The 11,952-nt window shown below is 42.4% G+C and overlaps 1 long non-coding RNA gene across 1 annotated transcript in view; it reads left to right on the forward strand.

The window, feature by feature from the left end:
- The window catches only part of LOC121567400, a 35,489-nt gene extending 25,656 nt beyond the window's left edge, over nucleotides 1-9,833 (forward strand). Inside the window, exon 2 of the long non-coding RNA XR_006001104.2 lies at nucleotides 9,483-9,833. This is a non-coding gene — a long non-coding RNA (uncharacterized LOC121567400). The remainder of the gene's footprint in view (nucleotides 1-9,482) is intronic.
- The last annotated feature ends 2,119 nt before the right edge of the window (nucleotides 9,834-11,952 follow it).

Below are 11,952 nucleotides of genomic sequence, written 5' to 3' on the forward strand. Positions count from 1 at the left end.
TGTCAATAATTGATGTCCTGATTGATAACTGAGCAGCTGGACTACTATGCACATAAACAATACCCAATAACACTGACAGAAACTGTGCGGGATTCAATCCGACAAATGCATTGCTCTTGTTTAGGCGATGTTGGAGGTGCCTTTTAACCTCTCAAAGTCAAAGCCTTTGGCCTTTACAACTATGGCCCATAGAAATGCATTGAATAACACATTTATAAAAAGACAGTTAAAAAATACATCACAAGGAATACAGTTTTAAGGTGGCTGTCCTATATCTAGGAGATATAGGAAAGCTCAGGAAATGTTTTAGTTTGAGTGTTTTGAACACATATTTAACCCCTTTTTTTGTTGGCAGAAAACTTCCTCCATTTGTATGGGTTACCTTCAGATGAGTCCTGTGGCACTTGTGGGGGTCATAGGGCAAAAGGGAGACTACCATCTTGTTTGTGAGTCTTATCTTTCTATAGAGTGGTATTAGTTATTAGGCCAAACGTACAGACGTTTTATTGAGAAGATGGATTTCCGGGATGTCTCCTGCTCTGACAAACAGCGGTGTAGCTCTGCCTCTTTCCACCGCAGATGTGGAAGGTCGGCATAGGCTGATGTGGTGAATTGAGACACAGCCCACGCAAAATAACAGATATCTCTAGCTTAAACTTACACATTTTATTGTGTTAATTAGATTGACGCACAGGTGACTCTTAAAAAGGTAATTTACACTTCAGCTGACATTTGCAGAGTTTACCATGAATGCGATCTCCGTGAGCATTGGGGAAGTTCCCTTTAAAAGGCGCATTGTTGGTAGTTCAGTGTGCAGCGGTAGAATGCGCTTTTGCACTGGTATAACATGATTTGAATGAACACTGGCCATCTTTTAGCATAGCCTGTGGAGAACAGACCTCATGGCTTATTAGGCTGAACTAAATTGGATTATAAAAGGCTTAGCATTAGTAAAGTCTTTGTTTACAACTATTGAGATGACTTCACATACAGAACAAATCCTAAATAGTATCAGAAAGTTTCCATGAAAATTATTGATGATCTTTAAGGTAATGTGATTCTTAGCATTTTACATGTGATATCTCTACACAGGGTCATAGAATGAACAGAAACATGCAAAGGTACAGGTAGCTTAGTGGTTAAGAGCGTAGTGCCAGTAACCGAAAGGTCGCTGGTTCTAATCCCCGAGCCGACTAGGTGAAAAATCTGTCGATGTGCCCTTGAGCAAGGCACTTAACCCTAATTGCTCCTGTAAGTCGCTCTGGATAAGAGCATCTGCTAAATGACTAAAATGTAAATCTAAGATGTCTCTCAGTTTCCTGGGAGGAGAAGTTTGGGAAGTCTGGGAAAAGATAATATAAAAAACGAAGCAGTCGTGGTAGCCAAACAAACAAAATATTCAACCTGCTTGGAGCAAGTGCAGGAATAAAGAGGTACTGAGGAAGAACACAGGGGAGGAAGGGAGCTCTAATATGGATGTTAAGGGACGGGGGAAGAGATAGATAGCAGGGAAAGAGTGAGATGTATGAGTTCCAGATGAGGATGAAAAGATCCATCAAATCAAATTGTATTTGCCACATGCGCCGAATACAACAGTGAAATGCATACTAACAAGCCCTTAACCAACAATGCAGTTTCAAGAAAAATAAGTGTTAAGTAATTTTGCCAATACTGACAAAAGAGAGATTTCGGTATTAAAGCCCTTACTGATCAGTCAAGCACAGTGGCGCTACACACAAATAGCTACTGCAGAGAAACATGGAAGAAAATGCTAAAGATAGAGGATGAAAAAAAAAAAAAAAAGTGATATAAATATAAAAAGGGATGAGCAATTCCTCATGGAAAAACCGTGAGGAGGGATATAATCTTGTCAAGTACAGCCCTATCATTTTTTGTAGAACATTCCTCCTGCTACAGTAGAAACAGCAGCATAACCCACAGGGTACTCAGGTGTGCTACTCCAGTGGTGATTATGAGTGTGATGGACTCCACGGCTCTAGTTTGGCCATTCCAACAGATTACAGTTTGTGTGTTTGTGTGTGTGTGTGTGTGCCCCTTTAGAGAAGGCAGCATTTGACAGCAGGCGGTGCCATTTGGCACAGACCTTCACATAGAGGAGAACGCAATCATTCTGGGGATTCAGGGGATGAGTCGAGAGGCTTTAGAGCAGAAACTAAGAAAAAAACAAGGATGTTCACACATCACACTGGAAAAGGGCAGAGAGATAGAGAGACAGAACAAAGATGGAAGGGTAAGCAAGATGGCGTAGCAGTGCGGTCGTGTACTATGTGTGTGTCCGTGTAAATCGCCTGTTTTTGTATATATTTTTGTATTTTTCGTACATATTTCCCTATCACACTTTTCATCCTTCTACTACATATACTTTCCTGCAACCCACCTCACTCAATGTGGAACGGATTCTATTATTGACTTACCTTTTATCTCTAGTTGAAACTAGCTAGCCAGCTAACTAGCTACTTGCTATTAGCCACCGTTAGCGGTTTTCACCCAGAACATCGGATTTTCTGCCGTAATAACTGAATGACTGGACATTAACACCGGATCGCAACTAGCTAGCCGCAACCGAATGGATGTTGCTGTTGGCTAATCACCACTGCCCCCGAAGCAAGCACCAGTTAGCCTTGAGCTAGCCTCGAGCCAGGCCCATATCCCGGCTATCTACCTCTCTGTCTACCGGACGGGAGTAGCCAGCTAACTAGCTACTTGCTATTAGCCACCGTTAGCGGTTTTGCACCATTGTCCGTGGCCTGCACTACCTACCAGCCAGCTCTAGCCTGGACTATTATCGGCCAGTCTGTACTGTCTGCACAGCGCGTTATCGACCCAGAACATATCGGTTTTTCTGCCGGAATCACTGAATCACTGGACCTTTAACTCCAGATCATTGCAACTAGCTAGCTGCAACCAAATGGATGTTGTTGTTGGCTAATCAGCCTTGAGCTAGCCTCGAGTCAGGCCCATCTGCCGGCTATCTACCTCTCTGTCAACCAGACGGGACCTCCTAGAGTCGACACGGAGCCCCACCGATCCATCACGACTGGTATGCCGACGTAATCCTCTGACGACAATGAAGATCCATCTGCTAGCCCCGGCCCGCTAGCACACGCAAACAACAGCCGTGCTTCCTGCTAGCCAGTGCTGTAGCACCAAACTGCTCTCGGACTCACATATTGCTGTTCACTGGACCTTATGATCACTCAGCTGCACTGCTGATGTCTGCTGGACTGTTCCTTCACACGGTACCCTGTCCTATTTATCTGTTTAGCCTCAGCCCAAACATTCATCACCATTACCAGTTGTTGTCTTATCTCTCTCGAATAACACCTGTGATTGCTTTATGCCTCTCTCCCATGTCAATATTCCTTGCCTATTGCTGTTCCAGTTAGTTCTTAATATACAATTTCACTGTAAAGCCCCAAGTCCCTCTCAAACTGCCTCAAATAGCTCCTTTGTTCCACCCCCCATACACGCAGAGACCGGCTCAATCAGTGCCTCCAGTGATGCTATCTCCTTCATTGTTACCTAACGCTTAGGTTTACTTCCACTGTAATCATATCCTTCCATATCCTTGTCTGTACATAATGCCCTGAATCTATTCTACAACACCCGGAAATCTGCCCCCTTTACTCTCTGTACCCAACGCGCTAGAAGACCAGTTCTTAAAGCCTTTAACCGTATCCTTATTATAGTCCTCCTCTGTTCCTCTGGTGATGAAGAGGTTAACCCAGGCCCTGCAGCCCCTAGTATCACTCCTACTCCCCAGGAGCTATCATTTGTTGACTTCTGTAACCGTAAAAGCATTGGTTTTTTGCATGTTAATATCAGAAGCCTCCTCCCTAAGTTTGAGTTATTCACTGTGTTAGCACACTCCGCTAGCCCTGATGTTCTAGCAGTGTCTTAATCCTGGCTTAGGAAGGCCACCAAAAATTCAGACATTTCCATCCCCAACAATGACATTTTCCGTCGAGATAGAACTGCCAAAGGGGATGGAGTTGCAATCTACTGTAGAGATAGCCAGCAGAGCTCTATCATACTATCCAGGTCTGTGCCCAAACAGTTTGAGCTCCTACTTCTAAAAATCAAACTTTCCAGAAAAAAGCTCTCACTGTTGCCGCTTGCTACAGACCCCCCTTTGTGTTAACAAACCTCCAAACGAGCTTCAATGCCATACAACACTCCTTCCGTAGCCACCAACTGCTCTTAAACACAAGTAAAACTAAATGCATGCTCTTCAATCGAACGCTGCTGGCACCCGCCCACCGACTAGAATCACTACTCTCGACGGGTCTGACCTAGAGTATGTGGACAACTACAAATACCTAGGTGTCTGGTTAGACTGTAAACTCTCCTTCCAGACTCACATTAAGCATCTCCAAACATGCCCTCGTAAAACTGACTATCCAACCGATCCTTGACTTCGGCGATGTCATTTACAAAATAATCTCCAACACTCTACTCAGCAAATTGGATGTAGTCTATCACAGTGCCATCCGTTTTGTCACCAAAGCCCCATATACTACCCACCACTGTGACCTGTACGCTCTTGTTGGCTGGTCCTCACTACATATTCGTCGCCAAACCCACTGGCTCCAGGCCATCTATAAAACACTGCCAGGCAAATCCCCGCCTTATCTTAGCTCATTGGTCACCATAGCAACACCCACCCGTAGTATGCGCTCCAGCAGGTATATCTCACTGGTCATCCCCAAAGCCAACACCTCCTTTGGCCGCCATTCCTTCCAGTTCTCTGCTGCCAATGACTGGAACGAACTGCAAAAATCTCTGGAGCTGGAGACTCTTATCTCCCTCACTAACTTTAAGCATCAGTTGTCAGAGCACCTTACCGATCACTGCACCTGTACACAGCCCATCTGAAATTAGCCCACCCAACTACCTCATCCCCATATTGTTATTTATTTTGCTCATTTGCACCCCAATATCTCTATTTGCACATCATCTCTTGCAGATCTATCATTCCAGTGTTAATACTAATTGTAATTATTTTGTACTATGGCCTATTTATTGCCTTGCCTTCATAACTTGCTACATTTGCACACACTGTATACAGTGGGGGAAAAAAGTATTTAGTCAGCCACCAATTGTGCAAGTTCTCCCACTTAAAAAGATATAGGTACACCTCAACTATGACGGACAAAATGAGAAAAAAAAATCCAGAAAATCACATTGTAGGATTTTTTATGAATTCATTTGCAAATTATGGTGGAAAATAAGTATTTGGTCAATAACAAAAGTTTCTCAATACTTTGTTATATACCCTTTGTTGGCAATGACACAGGTCAAACGTTTTCTGTAAGTCTTCACAAGGTTTTCACACACTGTTGCTGGTATTTTGGCCCATTCCTCCATGCAGATCTCCTCTAGAGCAGTGATGTTATGGGGCTGTCGCTGGGCAACACAGACTTTCAACTCCCTCCAAAGATTTTCTATGGGGTTGAGATCTGGAGACTGGCTAGGCCACTCCAGGACCTTGAAATGCTTCTTACGAAGCCACTCCTTTGTTGCCCGGGCGGTGTGTTTGGGATCATTGTCATGCTGAAAGACCCAGTCATGATTCATCTTCAATGCCCTTGCTGATGGAAGGAGGTTTTCACTCAAAATCTCACGATACATGGCCCCATTCATTCTTTCCTTTACACGGATCAGTCATCCTGGTCCCTTTGCAGAAAAACAGCCCCAAAGCATGATGTTTCCACCCCCATGCTTCACAGTAGGTATGGTGTTCTTTGGATGCAACTCAGCATTCTTTGTCCTCCAAACACGACGAGTTGAGTTTTTACCAAAAAGTTATATTTTGGTTTCATCTGACCATATGACATTCTCCCAATCCTCTTCTGGATCATCCAAATGCACTCTAGCAAACTTCAGACGGGCCTGGACATGTACTGGCTTAAGCAGGGGGACACGTCTGGCACTGCAGGATTTGAGTCCCTGGCGGCGTAGTGTGTTACTGATGGTAGGCTTTGTTACTTTGGTCCCAGCTCTCTGCAGGTCATTCACTAGGTCCCCCCGTGTGGTTCTGGGATTTTTGCTCACCGTTCTTGTGATCATTTTGACCCCACGGGGTGAGATCTTGCGTGGAACCCCAGATCGAGGGAGATTATCAGTGGTCTCTGAGTGTCTCCTGAGTGGCGCAGTGGTCTAAGGCACTGCATCGCAGTGCTAACTGTGCCACTAGAGATCCTGGTTCGAATCCAGGCTCTGTCGCAGCCGGCCGCGACCGGGAGACTCATGGGCGGCGCACAATTGGCCCAGCATGGTCCAGGGTAGGGGAGGGAATGGCCGGCAGGGATGTAGCTCAGTTGATAGCGCATGGCGTTTGCAATGCCAGGGTTGTGGGTTTGATTCCCACGGGGGGCCAGTATAAAATATATATATATATGTATTCACTAACTGTAAGTCGCTCTGGATAAGAGCGTCTACTAAAATGTAAATGTCTTGTATGTCTTCCATTTCCTAATAATTGCTCCCACAGTTGATTTCTTCAAACCAAGCTGCTTACCTATTGCAGATTCAGTCTTCCCAGCCTGGTGCAGGTCTACAATTTTGTTTCTGGTGTCCTTTGACAGCTCTTTGGTCTTGGCCATAGTGGAGTTTGGAGTGTGACTGTTTGAGGTTGTGGACAGGTGTCTTTTATACTGATAACAAGTTCAAACAGGTGCCATTAATACAGGTAACGAGTGGAGGACAGAGGAGCCTCTTAAAGAAGAAGTTACAGGTCTGTGAGGGCCATAAATCTTGCTTGTTTGTAGGTGACCAAATACTTATTTTCCACCATAATTTGCAAATAAATTCATAAAAAATCCTACAATGTGATTTTCTGGATTTTTTTCCCTCATTTTGTCTGTCATAGTTGACGTGTACCTATGATGAAAATTACAGGCCTCTCTCATCTTTTTAAGTGGGAGAACTTGCACAATTGGTGGCTGACTAAATACTTTTTTTCCCCCACTGTATATATTTTCTATTTTCTGTTGTATTTTTGACTTTATATATATAATATATATATATATATATATATATATATAATAACTTTATGTTTTGTTTTACTCCATATGTAACTCTGTGTTGTTGTTTTTATCGCACTGCTTTGCTTTATCTTGGCCAGGTCGCAGTTGTAAATGAGAACTTGTTCTCAATTGGCTTACCTGGTTAAATAAACGTGAAAAAAATAATAGATAAACAGTGGAGAAGATTGATAGGAAGATGAAATAATATAATGCATTTTTGTATATATTATCATAATTTGCGTCTATTAAGACTTCAACATAACGTGTTAACTGCAGTCATGCTCCATCAGTGGTGTAATGATATGCAATCCAGTGGTGGGCAATCCAGTGGTGTAATGATATGTAATAATACGCAATCTTTTTAAAGTCTGCTGTCGATGGGCATCAATGACATTGATCCGTGTTGAAACTAAGCTGCCCAATAATGTTGGACAACAAGCGCAGCGTTCAGCCACAACTCTGAGAGAGGAACACTCTGGGACTAAGGGCAAAGGCTACATCAAATGTCGCTCACCATTCGGTTATATAGCAAATCAGCTTACCAATAACAGAGAGCTGGTATGCTTGTTGAATAATCAAACGAAACAATCTAGCGTCTCATCAGAAGTGGAAGTGAAAGTATCTACCTATTTCTCTAACTGTCAGGTGGTCCTCTGTAGCTCAATTGGTAGAGCATGGCGCTTGTAACGCCAGGGTAGTGGATTTGATCCCTGGGACCACCCATACGTAAAAATGTATGCGCACATGACTGTAAGTTGCTTTGGATAAAAGTGTCTGCTAAATGGCATATTATTTATATTATTATGTGCAAGAAAGGCAAGCCAGTTTTGAAGAACAGTTTTAGCCAGTTTTAGCAAAATCATTGTTTATTGATTTTTCTGTCAATAAAGACCAACTTAAAAACTTCACACCAAGACAGCCCATCATAAATTAGGAAAAACAAATCACACCCTTGCAAAAAGTATCTACAGGAAGGCTACATGTAATGGATTGTCCTGTGCATGGTCTGTGAATGTCCTATGCAATGTTCTGTGAATGTCCTGTATATCTCCCGTGGAATGTAACCAGGATAATTGCTACAGAGAGAGCTGGCTGGTGGATGAAACCATGTGCAAGATTACCCCTTTCCCCACTTCCTGTTTTTAAAATCCCTACCTGTCAAACATAATAACTGTTCCATCTCTGTTAGGGTTACACTTAAGAGCTGAGAGGACTTCTCTGCCCAAGGGGACCATTAGCAAGAAGGAAGGATATTCTAAGTAATAGTAATACATTATCTTTATATAGCTAAATTATAGGAATCTTATTTTTCCTAACTTCAATAACCACTCTGATTATAGTGTCAGAGATGAATGTGGATATAGGTGGTTCTGGATTCTCTTCCAAAGTAACAGACTTTCACCCCTTCTGAAATGACTCAAACACAGTGGTTCTTCTGCAATGTCACAATGGAACAATGGGAGATTTGTTTATTCTCTCCATTTGAAATAGCCAAGCTATTAGCCTCAACACAGCAGTTCCTTGTGTCTGAGTCTTTGGGGAGGGTTGCTTGGAGGTGTTCCAGGGAAGTGTTGGGGCTTTGTGGGTATTTCCTGCTGCAGCCACTCTTCTGGGAGAGTCTTTCTGCTGGGGTGAGTCTGGGGCTGGGAATGGACACCTGGAGGCCCAGTGGGAGTGCCGTGCTAGATCCAGGAAGGAGAGAGATACGAAGGAGATTACTGTATTGAATGTCAGAAATGGCTGTATGATCATCTCAAAATAGATTAATTAAAGCCTCTGTTCTGTACACAGTGTGCTCACCATGGTAACATAGATGCCCTCTCCTCTAGAGGGTGTGGGAGGGGGCGGGGGCGGGGCCCTGAACCTCTGGAGTGTGACATAGCAGTTTGGGTCCTGTATTGTGTTAGAGAGAGCAGGTACAGTCTGTGTTACAGAAGGAAGTGTTACACAGCTGGGACATCAGAGTAGATGAAGACACCAATGCAGCACATAGGGATGGGATATTATTGGTTTATTGATTGACTGAGAGGGGAGCAGCGAGAAGAAGTGTGTGAGAGAGAGAAAGAGAGAGAGTGAGTGAGAGAGAGAGAGAGAGAGAGAGTCAGAAGATGAGTGTTACCTGAGTTTTTGCATGTTGGTTTGTGTGTTTGTATGAATGCTTGTATGTTATTGTTTCCATGTGTGTCCAGCAGTTACCTTGTTTCCATTGGCTTCCTGTGTGTCTTCTCCGCGTATTATGTTCACCTGGATGTGACTGAAAGAACATTTTAAAAAATGTAGCTTTCATTGGTTTTAGGATAGCGTTTCATGTCTCCAATATTTTTGTCCTATTTCTCTCTGCCTCTAAAATAGGCATATCTTGTATATGTTTTTTGACCCTGCTCTCTCCTTGTCTTCTCCTTTCTCTCATGTCCACCTGCTGGTCTCTCTCAGCATTATCTCACCCCTGGTCATTTTGTTGCTGCTGTGACCTCCTCCGGCACGCCCACATTCCCGCTGTGACTCCGCCCACCAGGAACAGCAACAAAAGCATGCAGCAGAGAGGCAACAGCCAATTAGGATGGGTTACATCAAGTTTATGGAAATCTCCTGGGAATCTCCTGTGCTGCCCTGGGAAATCAAGGTGTAAAGACAAAAGATAATCTGTCAATCTGATTTGAATAGCTCAACTCCCTTTTCAGCATGTACACATAAAATTTTTTTGTACATATAATTGTATGTAATACTTGCTTAGGAAGTCCAACTGTTATCTTTTTAAAATAAAGTATGTACCTGATCTCTCCACCACTGTGAGCTGTGTGTGACTCTCATGGATGTCTGGATTGCCGGGTGGAGGACGCAGATGACACAGGTATGTGCCACTAGATTGGACTGTCACTGACAGCAGCAGGAGCGAGAAGTCACCTTCAGAGATGTTCCCAACCAGAAACACTCTGGGTTCAACGATGACGGTTTGGTCTTGGTAGTGGTATATTAGATGGTGCCGGTCTTTATCCATTAAGCCCTGTTATTATGAATGTATTGGTGCTCAAGTCTAGTACAAATACAAATAATACTGAATGTATACTATATATCTATGTCACTTTTTAGAAAACACAATATTACTGCAGCAATCCTACATTAAATCTTTTGAGGGGTTTACCTTGTCAGTGAACTCCCACTCCACATGGAGTTGGTGATGTCCCAGACTTTTCAAACACTGAGTGAGGATGCAGGACAGTCGGACATTAGAGCCTACCGGAACCTCCTTCTGGTCTGGGCCGGTCACTACACAACCTAAAGCACTACACACTGTGGATACTAAAACACACACACACACACATACACACACATACACACACACATGCATATGTAATTCGTTTTTGGTACATACAAGTGTTACTACAATTCAAGATTCACACACATGCATAAAAGCTTGCTCACCACAGATAATTAAGGTTCTCAATGTAGTCTTCCCCATATTTTGTAAATATGTTTGTGCTCTACGAAAGAAACAAACAAACAGTACTTTCAGTATATCTCATGTTTCACTAAACGTGAATACATTTGAAGAGTTTCATTCCAAAATGGTATATCCATGTTCAGAAATGTTGGTAAATTAGCTTTTATTGTTTAAAGAAATAATGAAAGAGATTGGTGTGTTTTTTCATTATCTAATCATGGCATGGGGTTGTTCAATGACAGACATGTATTTGTTTAAAATCTACCACTCGTTTAATTTCAGAGAGACAAATAATAATGTTTATATTTGCAAAATGCTATATATCCGCCTCACTCTCAGATAAATAAGTAGAACTGCTAGGTTTGACAGTCAAATGTAACAAATAACTACATTTGTAATAAATAAATGTACAAATGATACATTTGTGACATTAATATTTAAAAAGTGCTACAAATATTCAATACATATGAAATCTGTATGTAAAACTTGACATTTTAGTTATTTAGCAGATACTCTTATTCAGAGAGACTTATAGTTAGTGCATTGATCTTAAGATAGCTAGGTGAGACAACCACATATCACAGTCAAATATACAGGATATGAACATTGCATTCCAGCTAAACAATGGATATACAGTATAGCGTTAAAACATCTAATTAAAATATCATACACATCTAAAATCTAGGAATAAAACAATCGGAGAACAGTTTGCCATAGGCAATAATTTCTGATGAAAAAACACAACTGATAAACTGTTGTGGATGTAGCGTTTTGGAAATAAACTCTTCATTTAGACTCAAACCACAGTGGAATACAACTTGTATACAACAGCAAACATACACATTGATTCAGCATGTAAATTGCACCAGTCTGCCTATCATATAACTATATCTCCTTCACAAATAGAACACCCATGTTGCCAATGTGCTACATGGTCCTCTGTAGCTCAGCTGGTAGAGCACGGCGCTTGTAACGCCAAGGTAGTGGGTTCGATCCCCGGGACCGCCCATACACAAAAATGTATGCATGCATGACTGTAAGTCGCTTTGGATAAAAGCGTCTGCTAAATGGCATATTATTATATTTCCATATTCTTGGGTGACCAACAGTTTCAATAATGTTCCTTTTTTACATTTTAACATTACCATTATCTTACCTATAGTTGCCTCTCCGATGGATTACATATTGATTTCTCTGTTTTGGCATATGATGATTAAAGGCAGTCCACCCTGGTCTCTATTGTCAATGTGCCACTTCACTTTGTTACTGTTCCTGGGTAGGACGGGGGTGGTGGTGGGGGGAGGCAGTTTTGCATGTCTGTCTGTGGTCAACAGAGCTCTTTTGTTTCGGCAAAAAAAGAAGAAGAAAAACACACTCCTCCAAAATGTGTCTCAGATGTGTCCTTTTCAGTGCGCCGATATACACACACATGATACTGTGAAAGAGCTGCAGAAACCACTT

This window comes from Coregonus clupeaformis, chromosome 6 (genome assembly GCF_020615455.1).
Source record: "Coregonus clupeaformis isolate EN_2021a chromosome 6, ASM2061545v1, whole genome shotgun sequence".
NCBI classification, from domain to species: Eukaryota; Metazoa; Chordata; class Actinopteri; order Salmoniformes; family Salmonidae; genus Coregonus; species Coregonus clupeaformis.